This window comes from Bombina bombina, chromosome 1, assembly GCF_027579735.1.
Source record: "Bombina bombina isolate aBomBom1 chromosome 1, aBomBom1.pri, whole genome shotgun sequence".
NCBI classification, from domain to species: Eukaryota; Metazoa; Chordata; class Amphibia; order Anura; family Bombinatoridae; genus Bombina; species Bombina bombina.
The window spans coordinates 443081664-443096475 of record NC_069499.1 but is presented as its reverse complement, the minus strand read 5'-3'; positions in this window follow the sequence as shown (position 1 = coordinate 443096475).

The window sequence follows — 14812 nt, the reverse complement described above, 5'->3', positions numbered from 1 at the left end:
TTGAACACAATTGTAAATTGACACTATTGTATAAAATGGAGGAGGAGTGTATTCACTATCCCTGATGAAGTGCCTGTTGGCATGAAACGCGTAGGATGTTTACCTGACCTGCTGTATCACGTATGATGTGTTATTGTTTACCGTTTGTGAAATAAATTACACCAATTGATGACCACCATTGGATCGTCTTCTTGTTTCCAGTTTTTTAATATCCAGGTAAGGCAAAGGGGGTTAGTTCCTAACCCAATAAAGTAGTAGCATGATTAATGAAGGATGCCAGTTTATGGGCATAAAGCAGGGTTAGTATTGGCAAGCAAACATGCTGTTTAGGCGATAAGCATAGCGGTCGCATACCCATCTGTCGGTCGCACCTGCATTAAGTAGTTGCCTCTAAAGTATCGTACGGACTCAAAAAGCTCCTGCTATATTCCTTCAAGTGAAAGGATCCAAGCTTCACTGCTACATACCCAAGTAACAGAACGATTCCACCATCCAGCAAACTCGCCTAAACTCCAGCGTCTGCCACAGTGTTCAAGACCAAAAAACTCAGCGTGTCAGTCACATGGGTCGGTCAGCTAATGCCGACAAGCTTTTCACCTACTCGTCATCAGAGAGACGGGGCTTCCTCAGGGCTTGTTGGATTCAATACTTCTTGTGGGCTATTTAAAGCGCTACTTACTCTACCCAGGTGGTGAAATATGAACAGCTTAAAGGGGCCAATACAATGTGCGGCTCAAATATAATACACAAAATTAAAACTTATACATATTTACATTTTTACAATCAGAAGTTTTCATATCGAGTTAGCTATATGCTAACATATTAAGATATACATGTTTAAACTTTTTTTCAGTGATTTGACCAAAAAAGAAGATAGATCTTATCATGTTTATAAATTTATTTTAGAAAACTGGCAATATCTAGTTTTTCATTCATGCCACCAGGACCAATGGTAGAGAGGTTATATATCGATCTGCACTCCTTTTGAAGGAGAACCTTATCATTATCACCACCTCTACCATTAGTAATGCCTCTGTCTATGCCAACAAATCTCATACAATCAGAGTTGCTCTTATGAAATGCTTCAAAGTGTTTTGCTGCACTGCTAGTTTGAGCTTTGAATTTTATGTCATCACGATGCTCTAGGATCCTGTCTTTCAAGATGCTTTTAGTCTTTCCAATATAGAAGCTGGGACAGGAACAGGACAATAAATAGACAACCCATTCAGTGTTCAGTTTACAAAATGTCTTAGTTTGTACACCTTTTAATTTTTAACAGAAAAAAACTTTTGTTTTTGCCATGAATTTACAGGCTACACATTTTCTACATGGTAAATTTAATAAGCGCTAATTGCTACTGCAAGATCGCAGTAACAATAATCATCCACTTGTAATCGCTGATAATTTATTGCGCACCGCAAATTTGCCTGTTTGTGGGTGCACAATAAATTAGCGCTCCACTAGTAATCTAGCCCTATATTCTTAATCTACTCTTGTTATTATTATCATTTACTTGTATATAAAAGTCACAAAATGTGGCTAAATATAAATTATCATCAATTTTTAAATACAATTTACAGGGTTTTTTTTCAGGTTTCAACTCTGTTCTCAGGTAAACATTCATCTCTTGGTTCAAGGTTCAAAATAATAGTAACCTATTTTATAAGTAACTCTGTTTCACTTAGCTTTGGACAATTTCTAGTTACTGAGCACTGAGAAATTAATATAAATCTAATTTTTACTAAAAAAAACTTTGCTTCGGATTAATACTAATATTAATAATAATGCTAAAAATAATAAATATAATAATATTTTATAAAAAATTGTGTTAGATCTTTGACAGATTGAGTGTTTCTAGACCAAATACATAGTAAACACCTATAGTACTCACCCAAAGATTAAATTGCTTTTTAGACATACTGATATTGCATTTCAGATTAAATAAGATCAAATCTGATCATTTATTAATATATTTCTTTGTTCTAATCAGCATATGGTTTGATTTTAGAAAATGAGCCAGCAGCATATCACTGTAATATTTTTTTATGCTAAAGGATAAACAAGGTTGAAAGATCAAGATGACATGGCACAAAAACATAGACCTCTTCTTTTTTCTAACATTCTCGTTTTCATGAGTTTTTCAAGGCTTTCAGAGACAAAATTAATAAAGTGCCTGAACTGCTGTTTACTGTAGTTTCTATTAGAGTGATGAGCATGAGCTCTCTGGGATAGACCTCATGCCATTTGTAAATTAGCAACTGATTGTAACAACAAAAAACTTTAATAGGTATTTATGTTGTTATAATCTACAACTGAGCATTTACTGGCTGGAGGAACACCACATATAGGGACTTGACAAGAGAGAGAAGCATGGGAAAGAATCCTGGGCCTGGCTGCTGACCTGGAAAGCATTTAAAGGCTTTTTTTTTACATAATTGTACAGTACTCACCATTTAAAAAGCAAATCTCCACTATCTTTAGTAGGCATAGGCATTCTGCAGCTTCGTTAGCTGCCGAATGCAGATGTAGGGTGTGGACTTTGGCTATTTTTGATGCCGGATTGAATCTTGCAATAGATTTTACCACACTAAGTTCTGTGCAAATCCAGATCTTGTGGTAATCTTTCTCAAGCATAAATCTGGCACTGAACATAGCTGAAGTCCATCAGCAGCTCCTACTTCTGCATTCGGCAGCTAATGAAGCTTCTGAATGCCCATGTTTAATATTTAATCCATCAAAATGTCCCCCGGTTTACTCTTCATCAAAATGTTCCCCGGTTTACTTTTCATCAAAATGCCCCCTGGTTTACTCTTCATCAAAATGTCCCCCGGTTTACTCTTCATCAAAATGCCCCCAGGTTTACTCTTCATCAAAATGCCCCCTGGTTTACTCTTCATCAAAATGTCCCCCGGTTTACTCTTCATCAAAATGTCCCCTGGTTTACTCTTCATCAAAATGTCCCCTGGTTTACTCTTCATCAAAATGTCCCCCGGTTTACTCTTCATCAAAATGTCCCCTGGTTTACTCTTCATCAAAATGCCCCCTGGTTTACTCTTCATAGCCCTGTTTTTTTTTTTTAAAAAACAGTGTCACGCGGATGCTGTCACATCACAACTCAATTGATAGCGCCACTTACCTTACTGTAGTGTGCTCCCAAACTGGATAAAGCTGTTGGCAGCTAGGGGTTTAGTTGAAAGCCTGGTCCTCAAGCATTCCAGAACAGTGGACTTGTCAAACAAACATAAAAAGTTAAATAAATAGTTTTTCACTTTTAAGCTTGCACAAATATTAAGTGGGATCACCTAAATGTTAATTTGTGATTAGAATGAAGTGCTTGGAAGTTTAAACAGATTAATCATGAATTGATAATTTTAATTAAAGGGACATGAAAGTGAATATGAAATATTCATAATTCAGATACAGAGTACAATTAAAAAAAAAAATTACAATTCACTTTGATTACAAAGTTTCTTTGTTCTCTTGGAATCCTTTGCTGAACAGCATACCTCGGAATTCACTCTGGCTTGGTCACGTCTTGAGCAGCTTATATCAGCAGTATTTTAAGCAATGAATAACACTGTTGTCATAAAGTGCTTAAGATACGTGCACTCTCCTGTCTACATACCTAGGTATGCCTTCTGACAAAGAATAGAGAACAAAGTGAATTTGATAAAAGTAAACTGTAAAGTCTTTTTAATTTTGATTTTCATGTCCCTTTAAAGGGACATTAAACACTAAGGTCTAGATTACAAGTTAAGTGCTAAATATCGCTTCCATAGGTTCCAATTGGAACCTCGTTCTGATGCCGTCAGTGACAGCATCAGAACCTAAGTGCAGCGAAGGGGTTAAGTAGAGCAACAATGGCAGCAAGTATAAATATATATGTATATGATTATGTGTGGTCTGAAGACAGGGATAATTTCCCCAAAATGTCACTGATATGACTAAATAAATGAAGTATTTATACTGCAAAGACCCAGTGAGTGCTTTTCATTGCACCTGTTTGGATGTTCTACTTAATTGCACCCTGGGCAGTTGAATTTGACTAAAGTGTGTGCAGAGCCCGGAAGAGGAGTTTCACACACACACACACACACACACACACACACACACATATATATATATATATATATATATATATATATATATATATAAATATATAAAACAACATAACAAGAGTATTGCATTGAGCAATGATACTTTTTTTTGGACTAACTATACATTTATAAGTTGACAAGCTTTCGGAAGAATTCCTTCCTTTCTCAAGTCTGAAGCAATATTGACCAATTTTGTTATCTAAATCTCTGGACTAACACGGCTTCTCCAATCAACGTATATATATATATAGATAGATAGAAATAGATAGATAGATAGATAGATAGATAGATAGATAGATAGTATATCACAAAAATGAGTACACCCCTCACATTTTTGTAAATATTTTATTATATCTTTTTATGTGACAACACTAATGAAATGACACTTTGCTACAATGTAAAGTAGTGAGTATACAGCCTGTATAACAGTGTAAATTTGCTATCCCCTCAAAATAACTCAACACACAGCCATTAATGTCTAAACCATTGGCAACAAAAGTGAGTACACCCCTAAGTGGAAATGTCCAAATTGGGCCTAATGTGTCAATATTTTGTGTGGCCGCCATTATTTTCCAGCACTGCCTTAACCCTCTTGGGCATGGAGTTCACCAGAGCTTCACAGGTGGCCACTGGAGTCCTCTTCCACTCCTCCATGATGACATCACAGAGCTGATGGATGTTAGAGACCTTGCGCTCCCGCACCTTCCGTTTGAGAATGCCCCACAGATGCACAATAGGGTTTAGGTCTGGAGACATGCTTGGCAGTCCATCACCTTTACCCTCAGCTTTTTTAGCAAGGCAGTGGTTGTCTTGGAGGTGTGTTTGGGGTCATTATCATGTTGGAATACGGCCCTGTGGCCCAGTCTCTGAAGGGAGGGGATCATGTCACAGTACATGTTGGCATTCATGGTTCCCTCAATGAACTGTAGCTCCCCAGTGCCGGCAGCACTCATGCAGGCCCAGACCATGACACTCCCACCACCATGCTTGACTGTAGGGAAGACACACTTGTCTTTGTACTCCTCACCTGGTTGCCGCCACACGTGCTTGACACCATCTGAACCAAATAAGTTTATCTTGGTCTCATCATACCACAGGACATGGTTCCATTAATCCATGTCCTTAGTCTGCTTGTCTTAAGCAAACTGTTTGCAGGCTTCCATGTGCATCATCTTTAGAAGAGGCCTCCTTCTGGGAGGACAGCCATGCAGACCAATTTAATGCAGTGTGCGGCATATTGGTCGGAGCACTGACAGGCTGACTCCCACCCCTTCAACCTCTGCAGCAATGCTGGCAGCACTCATACGTCTATTTCCCAAAGACAATCTCTAAATATGACGCTGAGCACGTGCACTCAACTTCTTTGACTGACCATGGTGAGGCCTGTTCTGAGTAGAACCTGTCCTGTGAAACCGCTGTATGGTCTTGCCCACCGTGCTGCAGATCAGTTTCAGGGTCTTGGCAATCTTCTTATAGCCTAGGCCATCTTTATGTAGAGCAACAATTCTTTTTTTCAGATCCTCAGATAGTTCTTTGCCATGAGGTGCCATGTTGAACTTTCAGTGACCAGTATATGAGAGTGTGAGAGCGATAACACCAAATTTAACACTCCTGCTTCCCATTCACACCTGAGACCTTGTAACACTAACGAGTCACATGACACCGGGGAGAGAAAATGGCTATTTGGGCCCAATTTGGACATTTCCACTAAGGGGTGTACTCCCTTTTGTTGCCAACAGTTTAGACATTAATGGCTTTGTGTTGAGTTATTTTGAGGGGACAGGAAAATTACACTGTTATACAGGCTGTACACTCACTACTTTACATTGTAGCAAAGTGTCATTTATTCAGTGTTGTTACATGAAAAGATATAATAAAATATTTACAAAAATGTGAGGGGTGTACTCACTTTTGTGAGTTACTATATATATATATAAATGTAGGAGTAGAGATAGCGCCAAAATGAACTTTATAATATTTATGTTAATGTGGCGTACCCTAGTGGCAGCTGTTTAGGGGATCTCACTTTCACCTCAGTGAGAAAGAGTGTGGAATGACTAGAGAAGAGAGTTTAAACAGCACTTCCACATACACATAGGGAAAAAACAGAAAAAAACATTCCTGTGTTTAAACTGTACTTGTTTAAAGTATATAAGCGATAATAACCTCACCTGTAATAACTGTAGAGATGAGTGGTAAATGATCCGTTTTGGGTTGTGTGTAGAAACTCCAGCAATGAACTTCCAGTCTATGTTGAAGTATAGGAGGATAGAAAAACAAGGGGCGCCAACATAGTGTGAATCAGTTTGGAAAACTGGAAAACAGTAGTTATAATAAAATCTACTCACAAGTGGAGTGGCACCTAGAACCAACTGGGTGCATACAGGCAGGCTGACATTCAGGACCAGCAGTCAGTACGCTGGGGGTCTCACCTGGGAGACCTGTGGGTGGGTCAGATGAGGTAGATGGAGTCAGCTGTGTGTCGTCTGGTGAGCCAGATCGCCACTGTGGAAGTCCAAAGGGCTGTGTTGTTTATCCCAAAAGGGTAGCTGCTCACACGATCAGCCTTGTTTCCAAACGAGTTTCCAATGTCAGTGTATGGAACAAAGGGATAAAAACCAAACTGGGTATAACCACTGCAAACTGTGGTAATATTAAAAAGGCACAGAAAACCGGGTCTGTCTAAAAACAAGTATTTAATTGCTACGCGTTTCTCAGTCCATAAAGGACCGTTTCCTCAGGCATATACAAAGGTGTTCAACAGGCTACCATATATACCTGACAGTGACCCGGAATCAAAATGTGGAGGTCATCTCCAAAGAATTGACAATAAAATGTTAAAAAACAAAAATACAATAAAAAATGGAACATGTATCAAAATTGTGTTTGAGCAGCAATCAGATAATATATTCATATCATGAAAAAACAAAAAACAAAAAGAACAAACATAAAAACAGCATGTATTTGCATTGATGAGTAACACCTGTGATAGTGTTTCTGAAAAAAAAAAAAAAAAAAAAAAAAAGCTAAACCTGTGTATGTATCCTATCCTATAGATAAACATGTTGTCACCTCAAAAGACTATTGGGTTATATGAAAATAAGATCCCAATGGTGACTATTGTTTAGTGTGCAAAACAAATCTGTATATAATCAATAAAGAATATATATAAACTAGAAAAAATATATATATGTTTTCCTCTGGGTTGGGCTCGAACCCTTGACCTTGTGTATGCTAGGCTTTTACTGATCTAAAAGACCCATTCAGATATGACAACAAATGAGATTGATATAACTCGCAATATACCAAACAATAGCAGATAATATGGATGTATTAGAAATATGAGTTTGCAGAAAACATTGTTCTTGTAAAGAGCCCTCATATCTTATATTCTAGAAACAAAAATAAGATGGTTATGGTCGATAGATTCTAGATAGAACAAGAAAAATGGTCTTTTATGTATCTAGATAATGATTTAAGGAACACTATCTCAAACTAGCGGTCCCAAATATAAATTAAATGTCTATGTAAATGTTGAAGGTGTTGGATGAAGATTAAATGCAAGAATATAGCAATCCTTGTTTGGAGAGATATAAATACGCTATATGCTAGCTGTTGTAATACTGGTAAAAAAGTGATGTAAAAATGGTAAAAAATGGTTCATGGAAAAAACCTATTGAGAAATATTAGAAAATTGTATATATTAAAAATCTAATGATATACTGCTAAAAAGTGTATATATATATATATATATATATATATATATATATATATATATATATATATATATATATATATATATATATATATATATATATATATATATATATATAAATAAAAAGAACCTTCGTTTAAAGCATATATTTTTACTAAATGCTAGCTGTGAAGGTTCTAGTGATACTGCTCATGATATTCTTTTTCTAAACTCATATTGATAATAAATTGTTTCAAATATTTTGGGTGGGATACGAACCCGTGTCTATATATGTAAGGACCCTATGTTTAGTCCAATGAGCTATCTGGAAATAGCAAAGTATATAGGAATCTTAGTGTGGTTGACTCTAAATTAATCGATATAACATTAAAAATGCTGTACACTAATAGGAGTGATTCAACTCATTGATTCTTAGTGTTTGTGTGTATCTCTGATGGTGATGTCTTGATTAATAAATGTATTAGAAAATGTTGTAGAGAATCTATTGATGTAAACTGGATATGTATATGAGATCTAAATATGATGTATGTATCTGAGAAAATGTCGTAATAATGAATGTTTAGTCCGATGAGTTATCTGGAAATAGCAAAGTATATAGGAATCTTAGTGTGGTTGACTCTAAATTAATCGATATAACATTAAAAATGCTGTACACTAATAGGAGTGATTCAACTCATTGATTCTTAGTGTTTGTGTGTATCTCTGATGGTGATGTCTTGATTAATAAATGTATTAGAAAATGTTGTAGAGAATCTATTGATGTAAACTGGATATGTATATGAGATCTAAATATGATGTATGTATCTGAGAAAATGTCGTAATAATGAATGTATGAAAAATATCGTTGGAAATCTGTTGTTGTAAACTGAATGTAGTATGTAATGTGATCTCTGCAAAGGACGGACTTATATGAAAGCAGCCAAATCAACATTGGCATTCAAACCCAGTGGATACAAAGTTTTGAGTTTATGTATCCAGTAAGTTTCTAATTGTCTAAGTTTAATTAGACGATCATAATCAGTGGATGGAGGTACATGGTCTATCGGAATTATTTTAAAGATATCTGCTCTACCATCATGTATTGTTTCACAGTGTTTTGGAACACTGTGATTAATCTTACTTTTTTTACAGTTTTTACAATTCCGATAGTGTTCACCCCAACGGGTGCGACGTTCCTAATGGTACGCCCAATGTATTGGACCCCACAAACACAATTTAAAAGATATATAATATACTTAGATTCGCAATTGAGGCGATGTGATATCTGATAAGACAAACCAGTAGTGTTAGATTTAAATGTTTTTTGAGAACATATAAATTTACACATATTACATCCTCTTTTGCCACATTTATGTGAACCATATAATCTCAAAAAACTCTGTGTTTTTTTCAAATTACTTATAGATGATTGGCTGTGTTTTACCCTTTTGCTAGGTGCTAGTTTGTTCCTAAGGGTTGGTGCCCGTCTGTAAACAATTTTAGGTCTCTCCTTAACTATATTTTTTAAAAAAGGATCCTTTTGAATAATGTTCCAATGTTTGTTGAGTATATTGCATTTTTTTTATGATTGCTGTTGTATTGTGTTATAAAGAGAGGTTCACTACTGGCATCCCTATTAATTGTTTTGTTTGAATTGGTTGTGTTATTTTCAAACTTTTCAAAAAAGAGATCTCTATCCAAGTCTCGTGCTTTTTTTAAACATCGATCAAGTAAATCAGCTGGGTAACCTTTGTCCAAAAAACGTTGATACAAAATCATGCTTTGTGAGTCAAAGGTATCTAACTCTGAACAATTCCGACGAATTCTTTGGAATTGACTAAAAGGGATATTTCTTTTCCACCCAATGTGGTGGTTACTGGAATAATCAAGGTAACTGTTGCTATCCACCTTTTTGAAAAAGGTTTTGGAGACAACATTCCCTGTACTACCCCAGCTCAACAATAAATCCAAGTATTCTATTGAGGAATTTTGGATATTAGCTGTGAAAGTAAGACCCATATGGTTGTTATTCAAATGTTCTACTATTGAATTGGCTAGAGCAATATCCCCTTTTAAAATAAAAATGAGATCATCAATGTAACGGCCATAGAATACCAGGTTCGCCCAAAAGTTTGCAGAGTAAATGTATTCATCTTCAAAAATTCCCATAAAGAGATTGGCAAAACTTGGGGCGAACCTGGTACCCATGGCCGTACCCTTGACTTGCAGAAAAAATTTGTCCTGAAAGATAAAATAATTATGTTTGAGTATATACTCTATCCCTTCCAAAATGAATTCCTTTTGAAGATCTGGCATGTATAGATCTTTCTCTAGGAAAACTGAAATCGCATTGATTCCCATGTTGTGACAAATATTGGAATAGAGGGAACCAACATCACAAGTGATCCATATTAGGTTATTGTTATTGCAAACATTTCTGAGTTGGTATAAAAGGTGAGTACTGTCTTTGATATAAGAAGGTAAATTGACCACGTATTTCTGTAGAAATTGGTCTATATAAAAAGATAGGTTATAGGTGAGATTGCCTATACCTGCTATAATAGAGCGCCCAGGTGGATTAGCTTGGTTTTTATGTATTTTGGGCAGGTGATAATAGTGTGCTACACTAGGATTGGTTACTTTTAGAAATTCTTTTTCTTCTTTGTTCAAAATGCCTGTTGCAATTCCTTTCTGTATCAGATCATTATATCCCTTTATAAAGGTATTAGTGGGATTGAACATGATTTCTCTGTAATAGTTTGTATCTGTTAAAATGTTATTTGCCTCTTTTAAATAGTCACCAATGTCTTGTAAGACAATACCACCGCCCTTGTCGGCATCCCTGATTATCAAATTTCTGTTATTGGCCAAAGTATGTAAAGCTATTTGTTCACTTTTATGAAAATAATATTGTTTCTTTTGATTTTTGGATAATTTCTCTAGATCTTCAATGACTGATCTTTGAAATAGTTCAATATAATGATTAGTTGATAGTGATGGTATTAATTGGGATTTAACCTTTATGTCTGTGTGGATGTAATCTTCAAACAGATGAGTAGTTAGGCCCTCTGTTTCTGAATATATCACTTGCATATTTCTGTTGGGGTTCATACTGTTCACTAAAATAGGCCATGTGTGTATGTTTTTGTTGTTTGAGTTTTTTCTGTGCAAAAAATTTTTGCAAAGATAATTTTCTTGTAAATTTGTTGACATCAACAAACAGATGATATAAGTTGTGGGGATTGGGTGGACAATAGGAGAGACCCTTGTGAAGGACTCTTTTTTCATTGGTGGTTAAAGTATGTGATGACAAATTAAATATACCATGTTCTAATTTGGAAAGTTTCTCTTTTTGGGCTGAAAGACCCCTTCCTCTTGCACCTCTTGGTCTAAAGGGAATGGTCTTTTTCTTTGATTTTCTAAATTGGTGTGCGGAAAAAATAATCTGTTTTGGTTGTGGCCGTTCTCTAAAAAAGATGAAGAGTATTCATGTGAAGTGCTGGGCATATTTTCTCCATCAGAAATCGATGCTAAAATGCCAAATCTATTCTGATGTTCGAAAGAAATGTTTGATTTTGGTGTCTGGTCATGTGGTCTTTCTAAAAGTGTTCTATGATTCTGTTGTAAATACTCATCTTTTGAGCCCTGATTGAAGGTATTTTTGTGTGTGTTTGGATGTGAATAGGGCATAAGGCCTTGGTATGGAGAGTTATAACGTGGTTTGTAGGTGTTATTCTTATTCCCATGGAATTGACTTTGATAGGTCCCATGGTGATGATATGATGTATGTTTGTTTGTGTTTGATTGGTGGATTCTTGGTCCATAATTGCTCTGATTTGCTGCGTGATTTGGTCTGTAATTGTCATGTTGATCATATCTATAATTTCCATTTGTATGATGTGTGTTACTCTGATTTCTAAAATGTTCTCTTTGATAACTTTTGTTTTGGACTGTAGTCCAGTTCTGACCTTCTGTTTTTCTAGGAACATAAGAGTTCTGATGTCCCCTACTGTTATCTTTAGGTGGAGGTATATACTTGTCTTTCGCTATTCTATTGAAAGTATATACTTGATCATTGTTATAATCTAATTGGTCCCTTTGTAGTTTTTTGCTTTTGTTCGAAACAATCTCATCTTGGTATTTATCAGTGCGGTAATTGATTTCTTTTAAAGTATTTGAATATTCTGGATTATTGACATGTACCTGTAAGTCTTTCTGAATTTTTTTCTATGTTGTGACTACACTCATCAGTGAGTTTTTTTCTATGATCTATTAAGATTTTAATTAGACTAAAGGAGCATTCATCTAGGGCTTTGTACCAACTTTCTAGGAGGTCCTTATCTTCTTTAAAAGAACAATGTTTTAAAATCCGCAAACCTCTGGGAATCTGTTTGATTTCTAAATATTTTTCTAGAGTTTTAAGATCCCACCAGTGCCGGTGTTCTTTCATTAGTTCCTCTTCAAGCAGATGGAACAAATCTTTCATAGATTTAAGAATATTGGGATCAGAATATGTTTCTATGGTCACAGTACTACTTTGTAGGATATAGTTGGACCGTTTTTTGTTTCTATCATCCTTAGACTGCATTTTAGAAATTTAGTGTCTATTCGATAGTCTGAATGTAAAATCAATGTGAATAAAATAAATAGATGAATGTAAAAAAGAAAGGTGTCTAGGTGACTTGTGAACCTGAGACAAAAATGGTGTGAATGTAAAAATGGTGGCTATTCTCAAAAAAAAAAAAGAAAAGTGAGCGAAACTGTCCCCTAATAAACACCAAAAAGCAATAAAGTATAGAAGTATTTTCTATAAGAAAAAACTAAGGGGACGCGCTGTAGTGTTGATAGAAATTGTGTTGATGTGAATGAAATTCCTCTGATATCGTGTGAGTTGAACCGTGACAGATAAGTATGTGAGAGTAGAGGTGTATATGTGTATATGATTGGGTGAAATCTTGTTAATCAAAGGAGAATGTGTGACTTGTTACAAACCGTAAGACTTGAAACAATTGTGATACATAAGCAAAAAAATCATGAAACAATTGTGATACCTAAACAAAAAATCAGTTGGAATATTGCAAAGAACTAAAGACTTGCAACAAAATATGTGAACAGTTGAATTTGATTAAACTCAAAAAACTGAAAAGTCCAATATGTGATAAGTGTTCAGAGATAAAAAGTCCAAATTCAATGTAAAGGATATATAAAGAACAAAAGTTCAAAGGATCAAAACAAATGGCTTGCTCCGCTTGAATCCAAGGTGTGATGAATCAGGAAATCTAGGAGGATAGAAAAACAAGGGGCGCCAACATAGTGTGAATCAGTTTGGAAAACTGGAAAACAGTAGTTATAATAAAATCTACTCACAAGTGGAGTGGCACCTAGAACCAACTGGGTGCATACAGGCAGGCTGACATTCAGGACCAGCAGTCAGTACACTGGGGGTCTCACCCGGGAGACCTGTGGTTGGGTCAGATGAGGTAGATGGAGTCGGCTGTGTGTCGTCTGGTGAGCCAGATCGCCACTGTGGAAGTCCAAAGGGCTGTGTTGTTTATCCCAAAAGGGTAGCTGCTCACACGATCAGCCTTGTTTCCAAACGAGTTTCCAATGTCAGTGTATGGAACAAAGGGATAAAAACCAAACTGGGTATAACCACTGCAAACTGTGGTAATATTAAAAAGGCACAGAAAACCGGGTCTGTCTAAAAACAAGTATTTAATTGCTACGCGTTTCTCAGTCCATAAAGGACCGTTTCCTCAGGCATATACAAAGGTGTTCAACAGGCTACCATTTGTACCTGACAGTGACCCGGAATCAAAATGTGGAGGTCATCTCCAAAGAATTGACAATAAAATGTTAAAAAACAAAAATACAATAAAAAATGGAACATGTATCAAAATTGTGTTTGAGCAGCAATCAGATAATATATTCATATCATGAAAAAACAAAAAACAAAAAGAACAAACATAAAAACAGCATGTATTTGCATTGATGAGTAACACCTGTGATAGTGTTTCTGAAAAAAAAAAAAAAAAAAAAAAAAGCTAAACCTGTGTATGTATCCTATCCTATAGATAAACATGTTGTCACCTCAAAAGACTATTGGGTTATATGAAAATAAGATCCCAATGGTGACTATTGTTTAGTGTGCAAAACAAATCTGTATATAATCAATAAAGAATATATATAAACTAGAAAGAATATATATATGTTTTCCTCTGGGTTGGGCTCGAACCCTTGACCTTGTGTATGCTAGGCTTTTACTGATCTAAAAGAGCTATTCAGATATGACAACAAATGAGATTGATATCACTCGTAATATACCAAACAATAGCAGATAATATGGATGTATTAGAAATATGAGTTTGCAGAAAACATTGTTCTTGTAAAGAGCCCTCATATCTTATATTCTAGAAACAAAAATAAGATGGTTATGGTCGATAACCCCTTGTTTTTCTATCCTCCTAGATTTCCTGATTCATCACACCTTGGATTCAAGCGGAGCAAGCCATTTGTTTTGATCCTTTGAACTTTGGTTCTTTATATATCCTTTACATTGAATTTGGACTTTTTATCTCTGAACACTTATCACATATTGGACTTTTCAGTTTTTTGAGTTTAATCAAATTCAACTGTTCACATATTTTGTTGCAAGTCTTTAGTTCTTTGCAATATTCCAACTGATTTTTTGTTTAGGTATCACAATTGTTTCATGATTTTTTTGCTTATGTATCACAATTGTTTCAAGTCTTACGGTTTGTAACAAGTCACACATTCTCCTTTGACTAACAAGATTTCACCCAATCATATACACATATACACCTCTACTCTCACATACTTATCTGTCACGGTTCAACTCACACGATATCAGAGGAATTTCATTCACATCAACACAATTTCTATCAACACTACTGCGCGTCCCCTTAGTTTTTTCTTATAGAAAATACTTCTATACTTTATTGCTTTTTGGTGTTTATTAGGGGACAGTTTCGCTCACTTTTCTTTTTTTTTTTTGAGAATA